A 17,690-nucleotide genomic window follows, 5' to 3' on the forward strand; every position below is an offset into this window, starting at 1 on the left:
TTGGTGTAAAGTGAAGGCTCGATACAGTTTTTTCTACTTCCTGAAAAATATATTATTTTGGAAATGACCGGTTTTCTTTCCAAATGTGCAAGCAAATATTCACAATAATTAAATTCATGAAATATTCACTACAGTAAATATGAAGTTGTAATTAACAAAGCACTGAGATGGAAAGCAAATCCTGATTCTTCACAGTAGAAATAAGTGCCGTTTCAATACTTCAAGCAGAAGAATAAAAAATTATCCGGATGATCTTAAGAACAACTATCGTATACAGCGTGAGTCAAGGGGAAAGGTACATGGTGTGAGGGGTGATAATATTGGTGACTCTGAACAAAAAAGTATTATATAAACATATGACCTGTTTTAACAGTATCTGACGTCCACAACTGTGGAGTAATGACTAGCACTCTGGCCGTGAAACCAGGTGGCCCGGGTTCGATTCCGTTCGGGGCAAGCTACCTGGTTGAGGTTTTTCCGGGGTTTTCCCTCAACCCAATATGAGCAAATGCTGGGTAACTTTAGGTGCTGGACCCCGGACTCATTTCACTGGCATTATCACCTTCATCTCATTCAGACGCTAAATAACCTAAGATGTTGATAAAGCATCGTAAAATAACCTACTGAAACAGTATTTGACAGACAACTTTTTGAAAATCACGGGCGTCAGTCTCATGTCCTTTATCAGCACTCACATGCGGATGCAACCAAAGCGATATTAGGTTGTAGTAGGATCAATGAAACGTATCCTGGGCGGTGGGGCCATTTCTTGGCCACCGAGGTCACCCGACCTTACTCCATTGGATTATTGCGTGTGAGGTTGGCTTAAGAGTGAAGTCTACAAACGCAATGTAGAAACAAGGGAAGAACTTCTCACTCGCATTTTAAATGTTTGTGCTCAAGTAAAGGAATGTCCGAATCATCTCAGATCAGCAACACAGCAGCTGTATACAAGAACTGCATAGTGCAATGAAGTTTGAACATGCTCTGAAAAGAAAAGTACACAGTTAAACAGAACATAAGGTAACAATGTTTTCATTTACTATCACTTCATTGTTTCCATTAGGCCGGGTGCACACAGAATCAGACGCGGCGCGGAGCGACGCGCCATTTTGTCTCATGGTACTTGTCTCCCATTGATTTCTTATTATGTGATGCAAACAGAATCAGACGCGGCGCGACGGGCGCTAGCAGGCTCGAGGAGACACGGAGAGACAACATCGAATGACTGCTAGAAGTTCGTCGCGAGGAGACTGTCTGATAGCTGTAGTGTACTGCGCATGCGTTAGTAGTTGCTAAGATTGCATGCTTTCACTATCTACAAAAAATACTATATATTGTTGTGTAGTGCACATTATTCATAATGGAGCTCGATGCGGATAAATTAGGTGTTTTAGTATAGGAAATATACGTTCTGTAAAATCTTTGAAACATCACGGCAATAATGTGGTTTCTAAACATATGTCAGAAATTACAAATGAGATGAAAGCATCAGGTGAATAATAATATTGATAATAATTTGTAGTCGCCTAGGACTCGCGTTACGGAATGCGCGCTGGTTAGAGTCCTCATGGGGGAAGAAATTTTCTCAAGAAATTTAGGCCAGTGTATGGGACCGGTGCCCACCCAGCATCGTGATGCACTTGGGGAGCTACGATAGGTAGCGAAATCCGGTTGCGAATACCAGCTATAACGGCTGGGGGATCATCGTGCTAACCACACGATACCTCCATTCTGGTTGGATGATCGTCCACCTCTGCTTCGGCACGTGGGCATGAAGCCGGTCACGGGCTGTAGCGCCACGGATTATTATAATAATTTGTAGTTGGCCTATTTCTCTACTCTATACTATCACTCATTATTGATTTAATATACTATTTTTCTTTATTGTGAGTCGTGAAGTAGTCATAAGCATAAAAAATAACCTTTGTGCACTACATTACTATAGTCACGTCGCTATTATTTCCGGCGTGGCTCCGCCTCTTTGCTTACGTCCTAGTAAGAGTAGGTTCTATAAAGAGTAGGTACATATAATCGTTCGCCATTTTAGTTCTTTCATTGCGAGTTGCGGTTAGCAGACGACGCTATTTTCCGCACCGTTAAACATTATCACGTCGTAGCACCTATGATAATCGCATTGTAAATTTTAGGTTTCATAGATAAATATCTAAGGAAAGCATAGAAAAAATTCGAAATCAAAATGTTTTTTTGGGAAGGGAGAAAGATTACTAACTTCGAAGCGTCCTGTTCAAAATAGACATTGACACCTTCAAAAGTTTTTCTATTTTTAACTTTAGATGGGAGTCAACGCGAGAGAAATGTTTAGAAAGAATTACTTTTAAAAGTGATTCCTATTCGAAATCTGTACCGTACTAGTTTCCCAGTTACTAGGAGTAACATATGCGCGGACCTCAGTTTGCAGAGTAACAACTTAGGTCTGTTAGAACTGTGGATTCTCATAGAACGGCCGGTCCTTCGGCGGGGCAAGTGGGACGGTCACCCCAGGCCCCGCGCTTTGTGGAACTCGCTGCCGGAAAAAAAATTCAATCTGTCGACTACGTTCTCGTTATAATTTTTAATGTGAGAAACTTAAAAATAAATAGCTAAGTGAATGTTGAGATAGCTTTCGTATACCTAACGAAATCAATTGTTGACTATAACGTTAATGTATGTGGATCAAATGTTGCACTGTTTATTGAAGGTTTAATTACCGAAGTATTCAGCTGCATGGCTCTAAGTCGACTGTTACCCTTGATTCTATTATTATTATTATTATTATTATTATTATTATTATAAAAAAATACACCTAAAAGAGCGCGGAATTAAAATTTGTACTGTTGTAAATTCTCGTCTGCTTGCTGCAAACGGCAAGGAAAGAACGAAAATGGCGGACGATTATACCCAGTATCTATAGAGCCTTAGGAAGTTCATAATGAAATCAACAGCGAATGAAAAGACGCACATGTTTAAATGTAGCCGACTTGCAACGTGATTGGCTGCCGGAAATAAGAGCGACGGGACTTTTTTTAGTATTTAATTTTAAGACTGTCAGTCCTATAGATTTTTAGGTTTATTAGGCATCCTTAGGAAATAATAACCAAATACAATAGAATTTCTAAGATAGGCAGCCTTCTTTCATTGACGCCATTTTCTAGCCTAGGCCAGTTTTCCAAACCCACACAGCCAGCGAATCAATTGTCGCGACCAGACCATGTGAAGCTGTCGCGAGACGTTGTAAAGCAAAACGAAGCGTCGTAACGCGTCTAATTCTGTGTGCACCCGGCCTTAGTTTTCTCCGAAACCGTTAAGAATAGGACATATGTTCATATAAACTTTTTTGTTCAGAATCACCAATATTATCAGCCCTCAAACCATGTACCTTTCCTCCTGACTCAACTTGAATGCTATTTGCCTGTTCTGCCTACCATAGTGGTATAGCAAAATATCACAGTCTACTATATACAGTCACGAAGCTTGAGTTTTGAGGGTGCTAGAAACAATAGACTGTGACGGTACTATTTTGCATTGCCTGTAATGAGGCGATATTAGCGATCCTAGTGGTGAGCAACTATCTAATGATTGCATATTTACTACGTACTGAGCTTCGCGACTGTACCTATACTAGACTGTGAAAATATGTTATGCGTGCTCTACATTTATTTCTCTTTAGACTGCGGAACAGGTTCCAATGAATTTCAAAAATATTTTAAACCAATCCCATTACAGACGATCACAGTGATTTGTAGCGGAGCTTTTGTAGGTTTTAGTTGTAATCTCCGTTCACGGCAGCAGAACCACCCCCCTTTTCACCACCCTAACCCCTCAGTTAATTTCTATCCCCTCGCAATTAGGGCAAAGGTTCAATAGCGTATGTTTTCACATTGGCGTAACAAGACAAGATTAGCATTATAATCTTCGATTGATGACTCAATAATTCAGTTCCATCCGTTTTCAGTGGCTTCCAATGTTACCATCCGAGGCTACGGAAATATTTGAAGAGGAATGTGGAATTAGATTTGTGATTTGCATCACGTTGTTTCATCTACAATCCTGAGTCAGGGATTTCGTCAGACCCAGAGAAAATACAAAACACAGAATTCACCTCATCATACATTGGAATCACTGAGAATGGAAGGGATGATATTAGACTACTGACTTGTAGCACGGATTTATGTCTGATGAAGCCATAGGCCTATCTTGTTGGACAATCGTATTTTCTCTTGCGTTTTCCCTTAAATGTTCTCCTTATTTATATTCCCATTCCGAACTTTTCCTACTCAAATTACATCAACTTACTTCAATGCAGAATTTCTTCATCCATTTCAGATTGTGTTGACATCATCAATTGAGTAGTTCGGAAATAAAACATGGTAAGTGACGTTTTAGTGTTTTGAAGTTATTAGGTAGATAAATATTATACATGCAATAGTTTGTAGGCCTACTAGAGATGAACAACGATGGAGAGTCGACCTGGTTGGCAAGTTGCTATAGCACTGGCCTTCTATGCCCAAGATTGCGGGTTCGATCCCGGGCCAGGTCGATGGCATTTAAGTGTGCTTAAATGCGACAGGGTCATGTCAGTAGATTTACTGGCATGTAAAAGAACTCCTGCGGGACAAAATTCCGGCACATCCGGCGACGCTGACATAACCTCTGCAGTTGCGAGCGTCGTTAAATAAAACATAACAACATAACGATGGAGAAAGCGAGACTAACAGCGCGCTCAAAGCCGAAAACCCGCACGACAATGATGTATTACGTCGCGTCCTTAACTTAAAGACTGGTTGTGAGTGTTCCGAGACTCGATATTGATGACTCCCGAAGTTCCCGAAGTCAAGCAGCCTTGAATCGCCACAGTTGTTTATACCTGACTGAACTTTTATCTACTTTGGCAACTGTTATAGATTCTTTATGGTTTATGTGACGACGCTCGCAACTGCAGAGGTTATATCAGCGTCGCCGGATGTGCCGAAATTTTGTCCCGCAGGAGTTCTTTTACATACCAGTAAATCTACTGACATGAGCCTGTCGCATTTAAGCACACTTAAATGCCATCGACCTGGCCCGGGATCGAACCCGCAACCTTGGGCATAGAAGCAACTGTTATATATGTATAAACAATCAAGTAGCCTATTTGAAACGTCTCTACCTTTCAGTGTATAACAATTCGTTCCCCAGTCTTTATTTAATTACTAGGTCCTTATTAAAAGACTAGGAATTTTCTTTTCATATGTTTAAGATCAAGTGTGCAATCTCAAGTAAAAAGATATTAATGTCATGTTCTATTTTTCCTAGAAATGCAGATTTATTTGAGAATTGATTTTTTTTTCTATTTATATGACCATACGTAATATAATAGAACCAGAACATTTTGATAACTAAGATATTGTTCTGTTTTGTCTTTTTGCCTCATTTAAACATTTATAATGTTATTTAGGGGAGAGTCGGGTAGTATCGGACATCGGGTAGTATCGGACAGTGCGTTTCTTTCATCTACCACCATATGGTAGTACTTGAATGACATGGTTACGTTTCTCTATGCGACATCACAGAAACGTAACCATGTCAATCAGGTACTATCATCGTCTAGTAGATGAAAGAAACTCACTGTCCGATATTACTCGATGTCCGATACTACCCGACTCTCCCCTATTTAAATGATGTATGTTATTAAAAATTACCAATTAATGCTATTTTGAGAATGATGAACGAGACTCGAAGCGCACGAGAATGACGAGTCGAGACTCGAAGATAAATCCAACGAACACAGCGAGCGAGAGCTCTCTAGTTTGTACATTTACGAGGAAAGTAAAATCTGTATATCCCTGTCATCTTTTGAGAAGCTGGAAAACTAACTACTGAATTAGACACAATGTAAAATATCACATTATACGATACATATCACATTTTCAACCGAAATGTCAGTTACCATGTTTTACGTCCGAGTCCCTCAATTTATAATTTATATATTTTTGCTATTGTCATCATCTCTAAATTCTAAATAGTCTTTGTAGTTTAAAAAAGAGGTCAAATAATTTGAATGGCTGAATAGAATAAGGACCCATTGCAATCTCAGTTCAAAACAACAAGCTTCAGCAAGATATGTAAAATTTAGGCTATTAAATAACTTAGGGCCTTACGTATTTTCAGGTAGAAGGATTGATGTGTATTGTACGCAATGCCATGCCAAGAAAAAATGTATGTCATATATTTATAAAGAGAAATTAGTAATGTTATAATTTTGTAAATTTTATTTACTGAAATTGGGATGAGCTAGTTACAAGAAATTAATGGAAGCTAATTTTCTTCATTGTTTTATTGTTAAATTTTTAATAACTTATTAATTATCAGAAATTATTCTTTATATATTTTAACTATTTTATATGTTAACTGATTTTAGCCTTGACATTGTTTGTACTCTAATTTTGTAAAGTGTTCATATATTGTAACATTCATACATAAATGATCTGAAGATGGCAAACAATTGCCGAAAACGTTCATCTATGTAACATGGGCTTATAACTTAGTGAATAAATTTCACTTAGTATTTGAAAAGCTACACTATCTACCAAAAAGTAATTGGGCAATGTTTTTCCCATTTAGAAACTCCTGGTACCACCTCTTGTTGCTATAACAGCAGCCACTCTGTCAGGCATGCTCTCCACTAGTTTGTGTAGGATATCCACTGGAATACGTCGCCATCCTCTTGCAACATGGCACTCAGTTGGACAATGGAAGTTGGCCCCATGTTTCGGCGGCTACTATGCAGTGGTATGCAGACAATAATGTTCATCGGTTGGACTGGCCTGCACAGAGTCCTGATCTCAATCCCACTAAGCACCTTTGCGACGAATTGGACCGGCGATTGAGGTCTCGGGAGATGCAGCCAACTTCCATTGTCTTTCTGAATGCCATGTTACAGGAGGAATGGCGACGTATTCCAGTGGATATCCTACACAAACTAGTGGAGAGCATGACTGACAGGGTGGCTGCTGTTATAGCAACAAGAGTTGATACCACGAGGTTCTAAAGGAGAAAAAACAATGACCAATTACTTTTTGGTAGATAGTGTATTTTAGACGGCAAACACATAATAAATAATTTCATTCCATGAACCAATGTTTAGGAAACTAGCGCGGAAAGTTCCTTAATTTTGACGAATGCAATAACTGTATAACATTATGAACGTGTTTCATATGTTAATTTTTGTACGAAAGCATTATAAAACAATTAATAAAGAAATAACGTCAAATTTGTAATGATGGGTAGTTTGATATCATGGCTATGAAGAAAGGGTTGCTAAGACAACAATGATGTATAAAATATTATCGCACGGCAAATCGTTTCATCATGTTAAATTTATGTCTCAAATTATGCTGTCATAATAACAGAAGTCAAGACGTTTTAGTTGGAATGATAATATTTTACAGCACTAGTACAATAATGGGTCACATTATGCACGATTTTTACTAACGACGAAGACTGTTTATAATCCTAAAGTACAAAAAAACCTTCAGTCTTCAGTGATAAAATCATATAACATTTCTCTGTGTTCAGATTGCCAACACAAATATTAATAAAATATGAGCCATTCAGAGTAGGAGTGGTGTAAGTCAAAATTGGGTAATGAGGTTTATAGTAAAATTTCTGTAAAATACAGCGCAAAGTAGCAATTAATATGTCCTTCGTGCTACCCAGTGACTACTAATAGTGAAATAAATTGATTATTAATTGCTACTTTGCGCTGTATTTTACAGAATGTTTACTTTAACCCTCATTAACCATTTTGACTTACACCACTTTTGCTCTCAACAGCTCATATATTTGTGAACTTCGTTATATTACCGTGTACCGTACAATTCTGATAGAGCGTATTCCGAATCTCAGCGCTGAGCAATCTGATGGCATCACGGTGTTCCGAATTTCAACAATGATGTCACTGATGCTCCACCGGTGTCGCACCGGTGCCATCAGCTTGCAGCGGTGGTGGCAGTCTCCATCAGCCGCCATCAGTGAATCTGATTGGTTTTTGTATAGGGCGGGAATTACCAGACGAATGACATCGTGCACTGTTGTGTCATTTCGGTGTGTTCTGCTGTATTGTTTGTAATGAGCACAACGTAAAAACAATATGTTAATGGCTTTTGAGCGAACATGTCAACGGACCAGATATTTCTACTGGTTCAAGAACTAAATTGTTTATGCTCTCTTTTCTTTGAACGAGATGACAGTATGGAAATTTCACAAAATCTTGCTAGCGTAGCATAGACGATAACTTGTACAGCCGCCATGACAGCCACCGAACCTTCCAGCAATTTTATTCCTATTTCGCAGAAGCGTGACGTCATTGTTGTCCACCGGTCCGGTGAGATTTGAAATACGCTGATAGTTTAAAGTATAATTTCTGGTAATTAATATAAGAAAAGTTTTTTTTTTCTCAAGGCAGTTCTAGTCTTTGTCTCGATATGAATTATTGCAGTAGTACCAGTTTTAATCAATAGACTGCGCTGGCAACAATCTTCTCTATCTCTACCTCTATAGTACTTAATCTAAAACAAAAAAAAGTTTAAAATCTGAAATGTAGACCGCGGGAGTGCGGGCCCTAATACGGCGATTGCAGTTCACTATGCAGGCGGGTATAGAGTATGACGTAAGTCTCTCTCGCCTTTCGCCGTACTATTACGTGCATCGAACCCGAAACATACTGAAGAGTTGCGTATGTGAAATTACACACATTACAATACCTAAAACAACTCGTTCACGAAGTGCAATACTAAATAATTTAGTAGAACAATTCGGATGCGATGTTTTTAGGTTATTATAGAAGGAGAAATTGTTGTATGTGTTGTGTGTAATTTCAGATTATTACGAACTAAGAAGTACTATTTTGAAAGACACTGTAATAGTAAAGAACACGAGGAAAATGTTGAACGCAATTCAAACAAGAACCAATCGAGTTCAAATAGTCGGTCACAATTCAATATATAGACTTATGTGACAAGTTGGTACACACAGACATTCCATTCAGAACTTTAGACAATCCCCACTTTAGATCATTTCTGGAAAAATACACAAATCAACATATTTCAGGAGAAGCAACAACACGTAAAGAATATTTACCAATTTCGTACCAGAGTACGATTGCCAAAATTCGTGAAAGCGTGAACGATCAGAAAATATATGGGTTTCAGTTGATCAGTCTACAGACGTAAGTGGTAGATATGTGGCAAATGTGGTGGTCAGTATACTTTCCGAGAACAGTGAAGGGAAAAAATTTGTGCTGACTTCAGAGAAACTGGAAAAGGTAAACCATGCAACTATTGTCCAAACTTTTTATAAGGCTGTGAGCCTTTTATGGCCGGAAAGGATTAAATATAATAATGTACTTCTTTTTGTCCCTGATGCAGATCTATATATTATTAAGGCAGCAAAACAACTTAAAGAGCGGTATCCCAATATGGTGCATTTACTGTAACTTGTCTGGCGCACGGATTGCAAAATTCCGTCGATATCGCATCAATTACATAAGTACGAAATGTATGATTATTGTATGTATGCAATTCATATACTCAAAACTGTACTTCTGAAGCACGCATAGTGAGTTGCTTACCTGAGAGTTCATTACACTCGCCACGGAACGCTCCAGTCATACTTAACTTGACGGTAAAGAGCCCGCACTCCCGCGGTTTACTGAAATGTATTGTTTCTTTATGAACTCTACATTATCATCCCCATTATTTTTACTGCAACAAGACAACATAGGTATCTTCAGACAGAATCAGCACCACTATCGCTTTCAACCACAAACTTAAAAAATTCTTCTAGAAATCGAAGTCCAGCCCTTCTTTAGTAGCATGGGAACGTCAGTTAACTGATTGACCCAACATGAAGTACGAGACTGGATTCGAACTCAGTACTGTTGGTTGTAAATCTACTACACCACTGCCGGCTTATCACTCTCTCCAGTCGAACATCTGTGCCGCTGTTTTCCATTACGAAGAGCTGAGTGCCTGTCAGCTGCAGAATTCAAATTTTATTACACGCGGTCATTTCCATTTTCCGGTCGCGAGTGGCAAGGAATGCCAATCGACTGATCGGACACAGGAAAGCTCTCAGACGTCATTTGGTAACACTCCGCGCTTGCGATCGTTCACTGCCTTGATACAGACTGTAGCCTACTTCACGAAAAGATTATCTGCATATTATGCACAGTGTGTAACAACTATTGCAGGAATCGGATTACCTCAGTTGGCGAAGGGATGAATGTCGAATGAAGGAATACGGGTTCGATTCTGATGATACTGAAGACATGTTTGTCAACGCTTATAAAAGGAAAGCATGGAAAGTAGAAGGATGACGATGAGAAACCAGAGGAAAGGAAGAAACAGAGAAAAGAACAGAAAAGAGAGAAACAAAAGACAATTAATAATAATAATAATAATAATAATACTTTTTATATAAAAATACTCTAGCACCCCCAGAAAGAGTAAATATGAAAATGAGGAGAACAAAAACACGAAGAAAATGGAGCGGACAAGGAGTAGGAGAGGAAATAGGAAGAAGTAGAAGGTAGAAATGGGAGGAGAAAAAAAACAAAAGGAAAAGAAGGGAAGGTAGAAAAGGGTGTAGTTGTGAGTTGTGGTGAATAAAGATAATGTGATGACGAGCACAAAATAAACAGAGGAAGATAAGAGGACAAGAAGAGAGGATAGAGATTGGAAGGAGAAGTACAACCAGAAGGGGAAAAAGAGCAAGAAGAAGGAGAGAAAATAATTAGAAAAAATATGGAATAAAAGTATAGAGAATAGGCAGAAAGATTTAACAAGAATAGGAAGAAGAGCGAAAAAGGAATAAAAATAAAATTATTAGATAAGAAGAGGAAGTGAATGACAAGTAAAGGAAACGAAGTAAATATGTAGAAGAGAAGAGAAGAGAAGAGAAGAGAAGAGAAGAGAAGAGAAGAGAAGAGAAGAGAAGAGAAGAGAAGAGAAGAGAAGAGTGTCGTGTCGTGTCGTGTCGTGAGGTGAAAGGAAGGGAAAATGAGAGGGGAAGTATAAGAGGAAAAGAAAAAGAGAAGGAGAGAAGTGGAGTAAAAGAGAGGAAAGCGGGAGACAATGAGAGGAGAGAGGAGGAGAAAAGATACGGAGAAAAGAGGAAAAGAAAGAAAAGAAGAAGAGAAGAGGAGCGCGAAAAACAGAGAAGAGAAAGGGAAGGACTTGACAGAAAAAAGAGAGGAGAGGGAAAGAGAGAGTGGAGAGAGAGAAAGAAGGAGATACTGTACTCAAACCCGAAGAAAGTCTCAGGGGAATGAGACGCAGCGGGATAACGCTATGAATGAATGTTGATGTCATAAGATGTCATAAGGTCACATACGCGGGTACACTCATCTCCATTGGCTAACTCTCAAAGCACAAACGATAACACTGATACACACATACTTATACTACCCTAGTTACAAAATTAGATCACGGTTAAACTCCTGGTCTTTTAATCCCTCCATACAGGAAATAACATATGCAAGAGAGCGCATGGTTTTTAAACTGACGTTATAACGGTACTATTATCTATCTACTTCGCTCCAATAGATGAAGCAATAGTAAGCATATTCCTTTCACGATTAATCTCCTGGTTGGAGAACAGTAAGAACAGAAAGAGAATGAATGGAGAGCTGAGAGAGAGAAGAGGAGAGCAGATTGGGTGAAGGAGAGAAGAGCGGAGAGAGAGGAGGGAAGAGTGAAGAGGGAGCTGGTGAGAAGAGCGTGAGAAGTAAAAAGTTACAATTCGTTGTGAAATTTCCGATAAGTCGATGTAATACTTTCAATATTCATATTCTGTTATTGTATTTATTCTAATTGGATAAACAATAGAGTTAAAAATTAAATAAAAAAATTAACAAATATTCATATTTAGTAATAACTTTCTGTATGACTTATCATATGAGATAAATCATATTGACTATATTGTTAATAAATAAGAATGTTGAAAAAGGAAGCAAAACTGTAAAACAGAAAATTGATGAAAAAGCTGAAACATTAGAAGAAGGAAATAGGATAAGGAAAATTAGTTATATGAGAATAAGGGAGAATAAAAATAGAGAAAGATTATCAGAAAAATAAGATGTAGAATAAAAGGACAAGAACAGGTAAGAGACAGAGAAGAGAAAAGTAGCAAATGAAGAGAATGGAGATGGAAAAGAGGAGGAAGAGGCAGGAGGAGTAGGTAGGAAGCTACCGGAAGCAGAAGGCAGTGGTGATTGCCTGGCTGTGCTGTTAACTACTGTACAGATCTTACTGCATTCTCTGTGTTCAGTTCTCAAGTTTCAGCTAATGGGAATGCTAACTGATACTGCCACGTTAAAATCTTCTTTGTGCATTGTCTGCTGAAGCCAGGTAAGGTAGAAATAAGTTGCATCATAAATAACACTTCTAATTTAACATGTTTGCAAACTGTAAGGCTGGGCCAGCCTGATCTGAATTCTCGTCAGAGCGGTTCCTAGTTTTCTTTAGTCTCATACTACATTATGATATTTTCGAAACTCTTATCTTTCCTGCAAAAATATATATGACAAAAAAACTGAGGTATGACATGTTTATAATTATCTAAGGTACCGATTATGTAAGGATGAACCGTAAGAAATGTCAGTAATTTCAGGGGTTATTCTTTGAGATATTTCAAACTAAAAAACTTATTACAATTTTTCCAGTTGTTGCTTCCTTTCCGAGATATTTTTTTATGAAACAATTCTTAGTGTGTTTTGGGAAAGCCATTGATTTATAATCAGTCAATTTAAGAGAGAATTGTATTATGATAAATGACTGAAAGTATTTTAATTTTGTTCTTTAAATTTGCAGAAATTTGATCCGAACAAGTGTAACTTTTCATTCTGAAAAGGAATTTTGCAATGTTACATTTCTTCGAAACAAATTTCTGCACATTTAAAGGACAAAACCAATATTCTTTCAGTAATTTATTATCATAATACACTACTCTCTTAAAATGACTGAGAATATTGGGAATTAAATCAATGGCTTTCCCAGAACACCATATGAAATGTTTAATGTAAAACAATTTTTGTCTCGAAAAGGAAGCAGAAACGAGCAAAATTGAAGGGTTCAGAGCCATAGTGGGCCAAACGCCATTTATTAAAAACGGAGAAAGCAAGGGTTAAAGTTAAGTGAATACCATAGTTTAATGAATATTGACATATCATTTAGTTTTAATGTGTACACTTTATACTACTTGCTACATTTTTATTTTAGTAGGTTATTTTACGACGCTTTGTCAACAGCTTAGGTTATTTAGCGTCTGAATGAGATGAAGTGATAATGCCGGTGAAATGAGTCCGGGGTCCAGCACCGAAAGTTACCCAGCATTTGCTCATAGTGGGTTGAGGGAAAACCTCGGAAAAACCTCAACCAGGTAACTTGCCCCGACCGGGAATCGAACCCGGGTCACCTGGTTTCGCGGCCAGACGCGCTAACCGTTACTCCACAGGTGTGGACTACTTGCTATATGATTCCATTGAATTATGATAGTAACTTAATTTTACCCTTGTTTTCTACGGTTTTGGTAAATGGCGCTTGGCCCACTGTGGTTCTGAACCCTTCAATTTTATTAAACTATTTTGTTTTAAACATTAAAAAAAATAATCCTTTGAAATTTATGACATTACTTACAGTTCACTTTGTATACTCCACATAAAATTGAACGTTTTAATCAGTTATGTGCTACAACAAAAATTAAACAAGGAAAGAAAATATGATGAAATTCTATAAAACGATGACTACATCAATTTTTATAAAGGTTGAATGATAATATGCAAAAGAAATGTAGGTTATGAGCTGCAGAGATTAGATTTTTAAGGTCAATAACGGAGATCACACGTTTACGTAAAATTAAAAATAACACACTTAGCATCAATTAAAATTAATTATTTCAGACAAACAATAGCTAGACCACGTGCATCGAATATCTAGTGAAAGACTGTCCAAACGAATCATGAATTAGAGACCTAGATGAAATAGAAAAATATAGATCGACCTTACAAAATTTAGACAGGCCAATTTGGAGTCGTATTAGGGCAATAACATACTGCCTTGAGAAGAGACAAAGAAATATATTTTTTTTACATTGTAACACAATTACTGAAAACGCGGAATAATTTTTGCTTTCTTCTCATCTTCAATCGCTAGCCATGCCCAAAATACGAGAATACTCCAGTCGTTTCCTCCGTAAGGGATCCTCCTGCCCTTAAAGAAGATAGTGAATATTTATGTCATATTATGAAAAGGGATCACTTACCGATAATTTCTTCAGTCTTCAGTCTTGTGACTATCTGAAAAGAGAAAAAGAAAGTATATTACCGTTGCTGCTACTATTAGTACGACCATAAATTTGTCTACCTAGCTTAATCTTTCTTAATCCTTGAATTCGCAAAGTATCCTATAGGATACAACAGGTTAATAGGCTATATGCTATAATCTATATATATATATATATATATATATATATATATATATATATATATATATATAATTTGAACTGGTAATGGAAATTACGGGAAAACGGCTCAACGGATTTTAATAAATGACCCCTCATTTTGAAGTTTGGAACTCAAAGTTTTTCAGAAAAACAGTAGTTTTCAGTGAAATATCAATTTTTCAACATAATTTTCCTATTCTCTAAAATCCATCTGTCATCACTAACTAATTGCATTTCAGAATAAAACAAAACACACACTACAGTAAACAATATTACACGAAGGCCATGATCTGCAAGAATGCTGACATATTTAGAGCTCAAATTAAATTGGTTATTAAAAACTTAACTTACTAAAAATAATTTACAGGTTCGATTCTGTGATGTGTAATTTTCTGGGTACAGCTGTGTATTGAATATTAAAAACTACAAAACTTGAGGTGGTTTGATGACATTATTACCATTAGAAATGAAATATTATTGTAGTTAATGCCATGATGTGACTATTTTTCATTAATTATACATATTAATGCTATATTGATGATATGAAAGTGAAACGTTTTGGGGTTATTTAAGTAGATGTAGAGAATAACTTAAATTAGATTTTGATGTCTATATTTTACTGAGTGGCGGCTATATAGTATTTATAGTATACGTTACTGGAAGCTATAAAACTTACGTAAGATAATAATATTATTAAAAATCAAATATTTTTATAGTTATTAATCAAGTGGGGTTGGGTCTTTTTCATATATTTAATGGCGGTGTGGTGTAGATATTTATATGCGTGGTTCTCTTTAGTATTGGCTCGAGAGAGAGTTTCATTCATTATTATGGAAGGAAATAACTTTCAGAATGTCTGGTATTCTTCATTGAAAATAAATCTGAAAAATGTTTATTTGAACGACTGATGAACTTAGTTTGCAGCAGCCACTAGTTTTAATAGAACAATAGAAAAAGAATTGATAGGAAAATTAAAATTTCACAATACGGCACTATAATATTGTACAACATATAAAATATGGACATTGCGATAGTTGTCTTTACAGTCCGACACGGTTTAATAAACTAGTGTGAGAAATGAAGTTTTGCCAATTTAAGAGTTAAAATTGGCATTCATGTTGGCTGCAGTCAATTAGAATTAAACAGATCTTAATTTAATAACTCTTTCAAAATCACAATCCATTACAAGTCAACGTGCAGAAACGGTGGCAGTGAAAACAGAACACCTTGTATAAATCCTGTCCCACAGTCAGTCTTCCACGTTGAAAAAGAGAACTGACGCAGAGTCGAAGACAAAGTAAGGAACAGAAAATCCTATGGTTCGTCCCAGAAATCTGTAGAGTAGAACGACGAAATAAGACCTCTGCGCAAGTGGTATGTGGGAGGGCGAGGGTCAATAGCCGTTCTGGGAGGAGGCATTGTTTGAACGAAACTCCCAATCGCTTGCAGGGAAGGGATCATTTCTATCTGAACTTTCAATCACGAGCATCATTTTACTAGAATAACATCACTGTATAGAGCACATCTAGGTCAGAAAGCATGAGTAGACATAACGGCTCGGTTAGAAAAGCCAACGTACTATGGTACTATGGTAGGTTGATTTTAAAATCAAATGTAGGAAACAGAAAACGGACGTAGGCAAATTCTCATTTTTAAATAGAACTATAAATGATTGGAATGACCTACCTGCAGCGGTCTTTGAGAGCTGTCCTTCCATAAGGAGATTCAAGAATAACTTAAAAAGTTGTGTATAAAGCGAAAATTAAAATTAAGGTGACATTTAACATTTAATTTTTTAAGGTGACATATATTTATTTAGCCTGACAAGTTACTCCCTTGGTTTGAATTGTAAATTATTTAGAAATAGCGTGTAAGAGGGCCTTAGACTAGAAATGTTTAGCTTAATGTAGTTCTGTTTATAAGTATGCATAAGGGTGTAATTATTTGTCTTATTTGAACTGTTGTATCAGTGAATCGAGGTGAATCAGTGAAGTTATGGTTTCACAGTGCAGTGAATAGTTCCGATCAGTGATAATTTATAGCGTCAATGAAATGTGTTCTATAGTGTCAGTGAAATGTGTCCTAAAGTGTCAGTGAAATGCGTCATAGTGCCACTAAAGTGAGTGAGATGAGAGTAAAGTGAAAGATTATTGAAACTTATGTAGGGCCTATATATATGTAGGTTGTATTGTAAAATTAGGTTATTTTATGTTTTATTATTAATTGTAATTATTGTGTTAAATTGTATTGTATATATAATTGTATTGTGTATTGTATAATTGTATTGTGCATTGTAATTTATTGTGTATTGTTTATATTGTGTATACCACTGCCACCGGGTGCTTGCCCACTTGCAGTGTAAATAAATACATACATACATACATCTTACCCCTTAGCGGACTCGAGCTAATGCTGCCCGCAATACACTCCGGCAAAGATAGACTCCGCCCCCATATGCACCAAGTCACTCTACAGATTCCTGGGATGGACCATAGAAGTGATGACACATCGTGGAATGAAACATGGTAGAGAAGAGAAGAGAAGAGAAGAGAAGAGAAGAGAAGAGAAGAGAAGAGAAGAGAAGAGAAGAGAAGAGAAGAGAAGAGAAGAGAAGAGAAGAGAAGAGAAGAGAAGAGAAGAGAAGAGAAGAGAAGAGAAGACTTGTTTTTTTTCCGTGAGTGATCCCTTTCCCTTTAAGAGGAGTTCGGTTGGTGGGCGTGGCAAGTATTTTCACAAGTGAACGCGCTTAGTGTATCCACTTCATAGCTTTAAGTGCAGCACTTGAGAACTTAGAACCGGTCTGAATACACCGAGAAAAGTCTGAATGACTTGAGGATCCTCACAAAAAACACTTCGGTATTGAAATGCTGTGGCGTCATGACCAAGTTACGAGTACGACTAACAAGATATCACCAGGCCAATTTATCTGCACTCTCTTGTGTTCTTCAGTGACACTCTATCGAGTGCAAGGACTACTAAGATGAGACGTCACTGATGTCAGGGTCTTGTGCAAGTTAACAAATGTCACTTAAATTGCGTAAAAATGTCGGAGATATTATTTTAGAGAGAAAGGTTAACAGGTGGCATTTAGTCCATAAATAGCCTAATTCAATCATTTCTAAGATAATGGAGTAACGTTTCAATGAAGATGAGTGAATTGCTAATTAATTAAGGGAACATGAAGAAATGAATAAATAATGTATAAGAAG

The 17,690-nt window shown here is 37.1% G+C and overlaps 1 protein-coding gene across 1 annotated transcript in view; it reads right to left on the reverse strand.

Moving 5' to 3' along the window:
* The window catches only part of LOC138705433 (probable G-protein coupled receptor No9), a 1,480,426-nt gene that overhangs the window by 705,491 nt on the left and 757,245 nt on the right, over positions 1-17,690 (reverse strand). The window contains exon 5 of the mRNA XM_069834160.1: positions 14,302-14,335. The gene's annotated coding sequence lies outside the window, so the exon portion shown is untranslated. The remainder of the gene's footprint in view (positions 1-14,301; positions 14,336-17,690) is intronic.

This window comes from Periplaneta americana, chromosome 1 (assembly GCF_040183065.1).
Source record: "Periplaneta americana isolate PAMFEO1 chromosome 1, P.americana_PAMFEO1_priV1, whole genome shotgun sequence".
NCBI lineage: Eukaryota > Metazoa > Arthropoda > Insecta > Blattodea > Blattidae > Periplaneta > Periplaneta americana.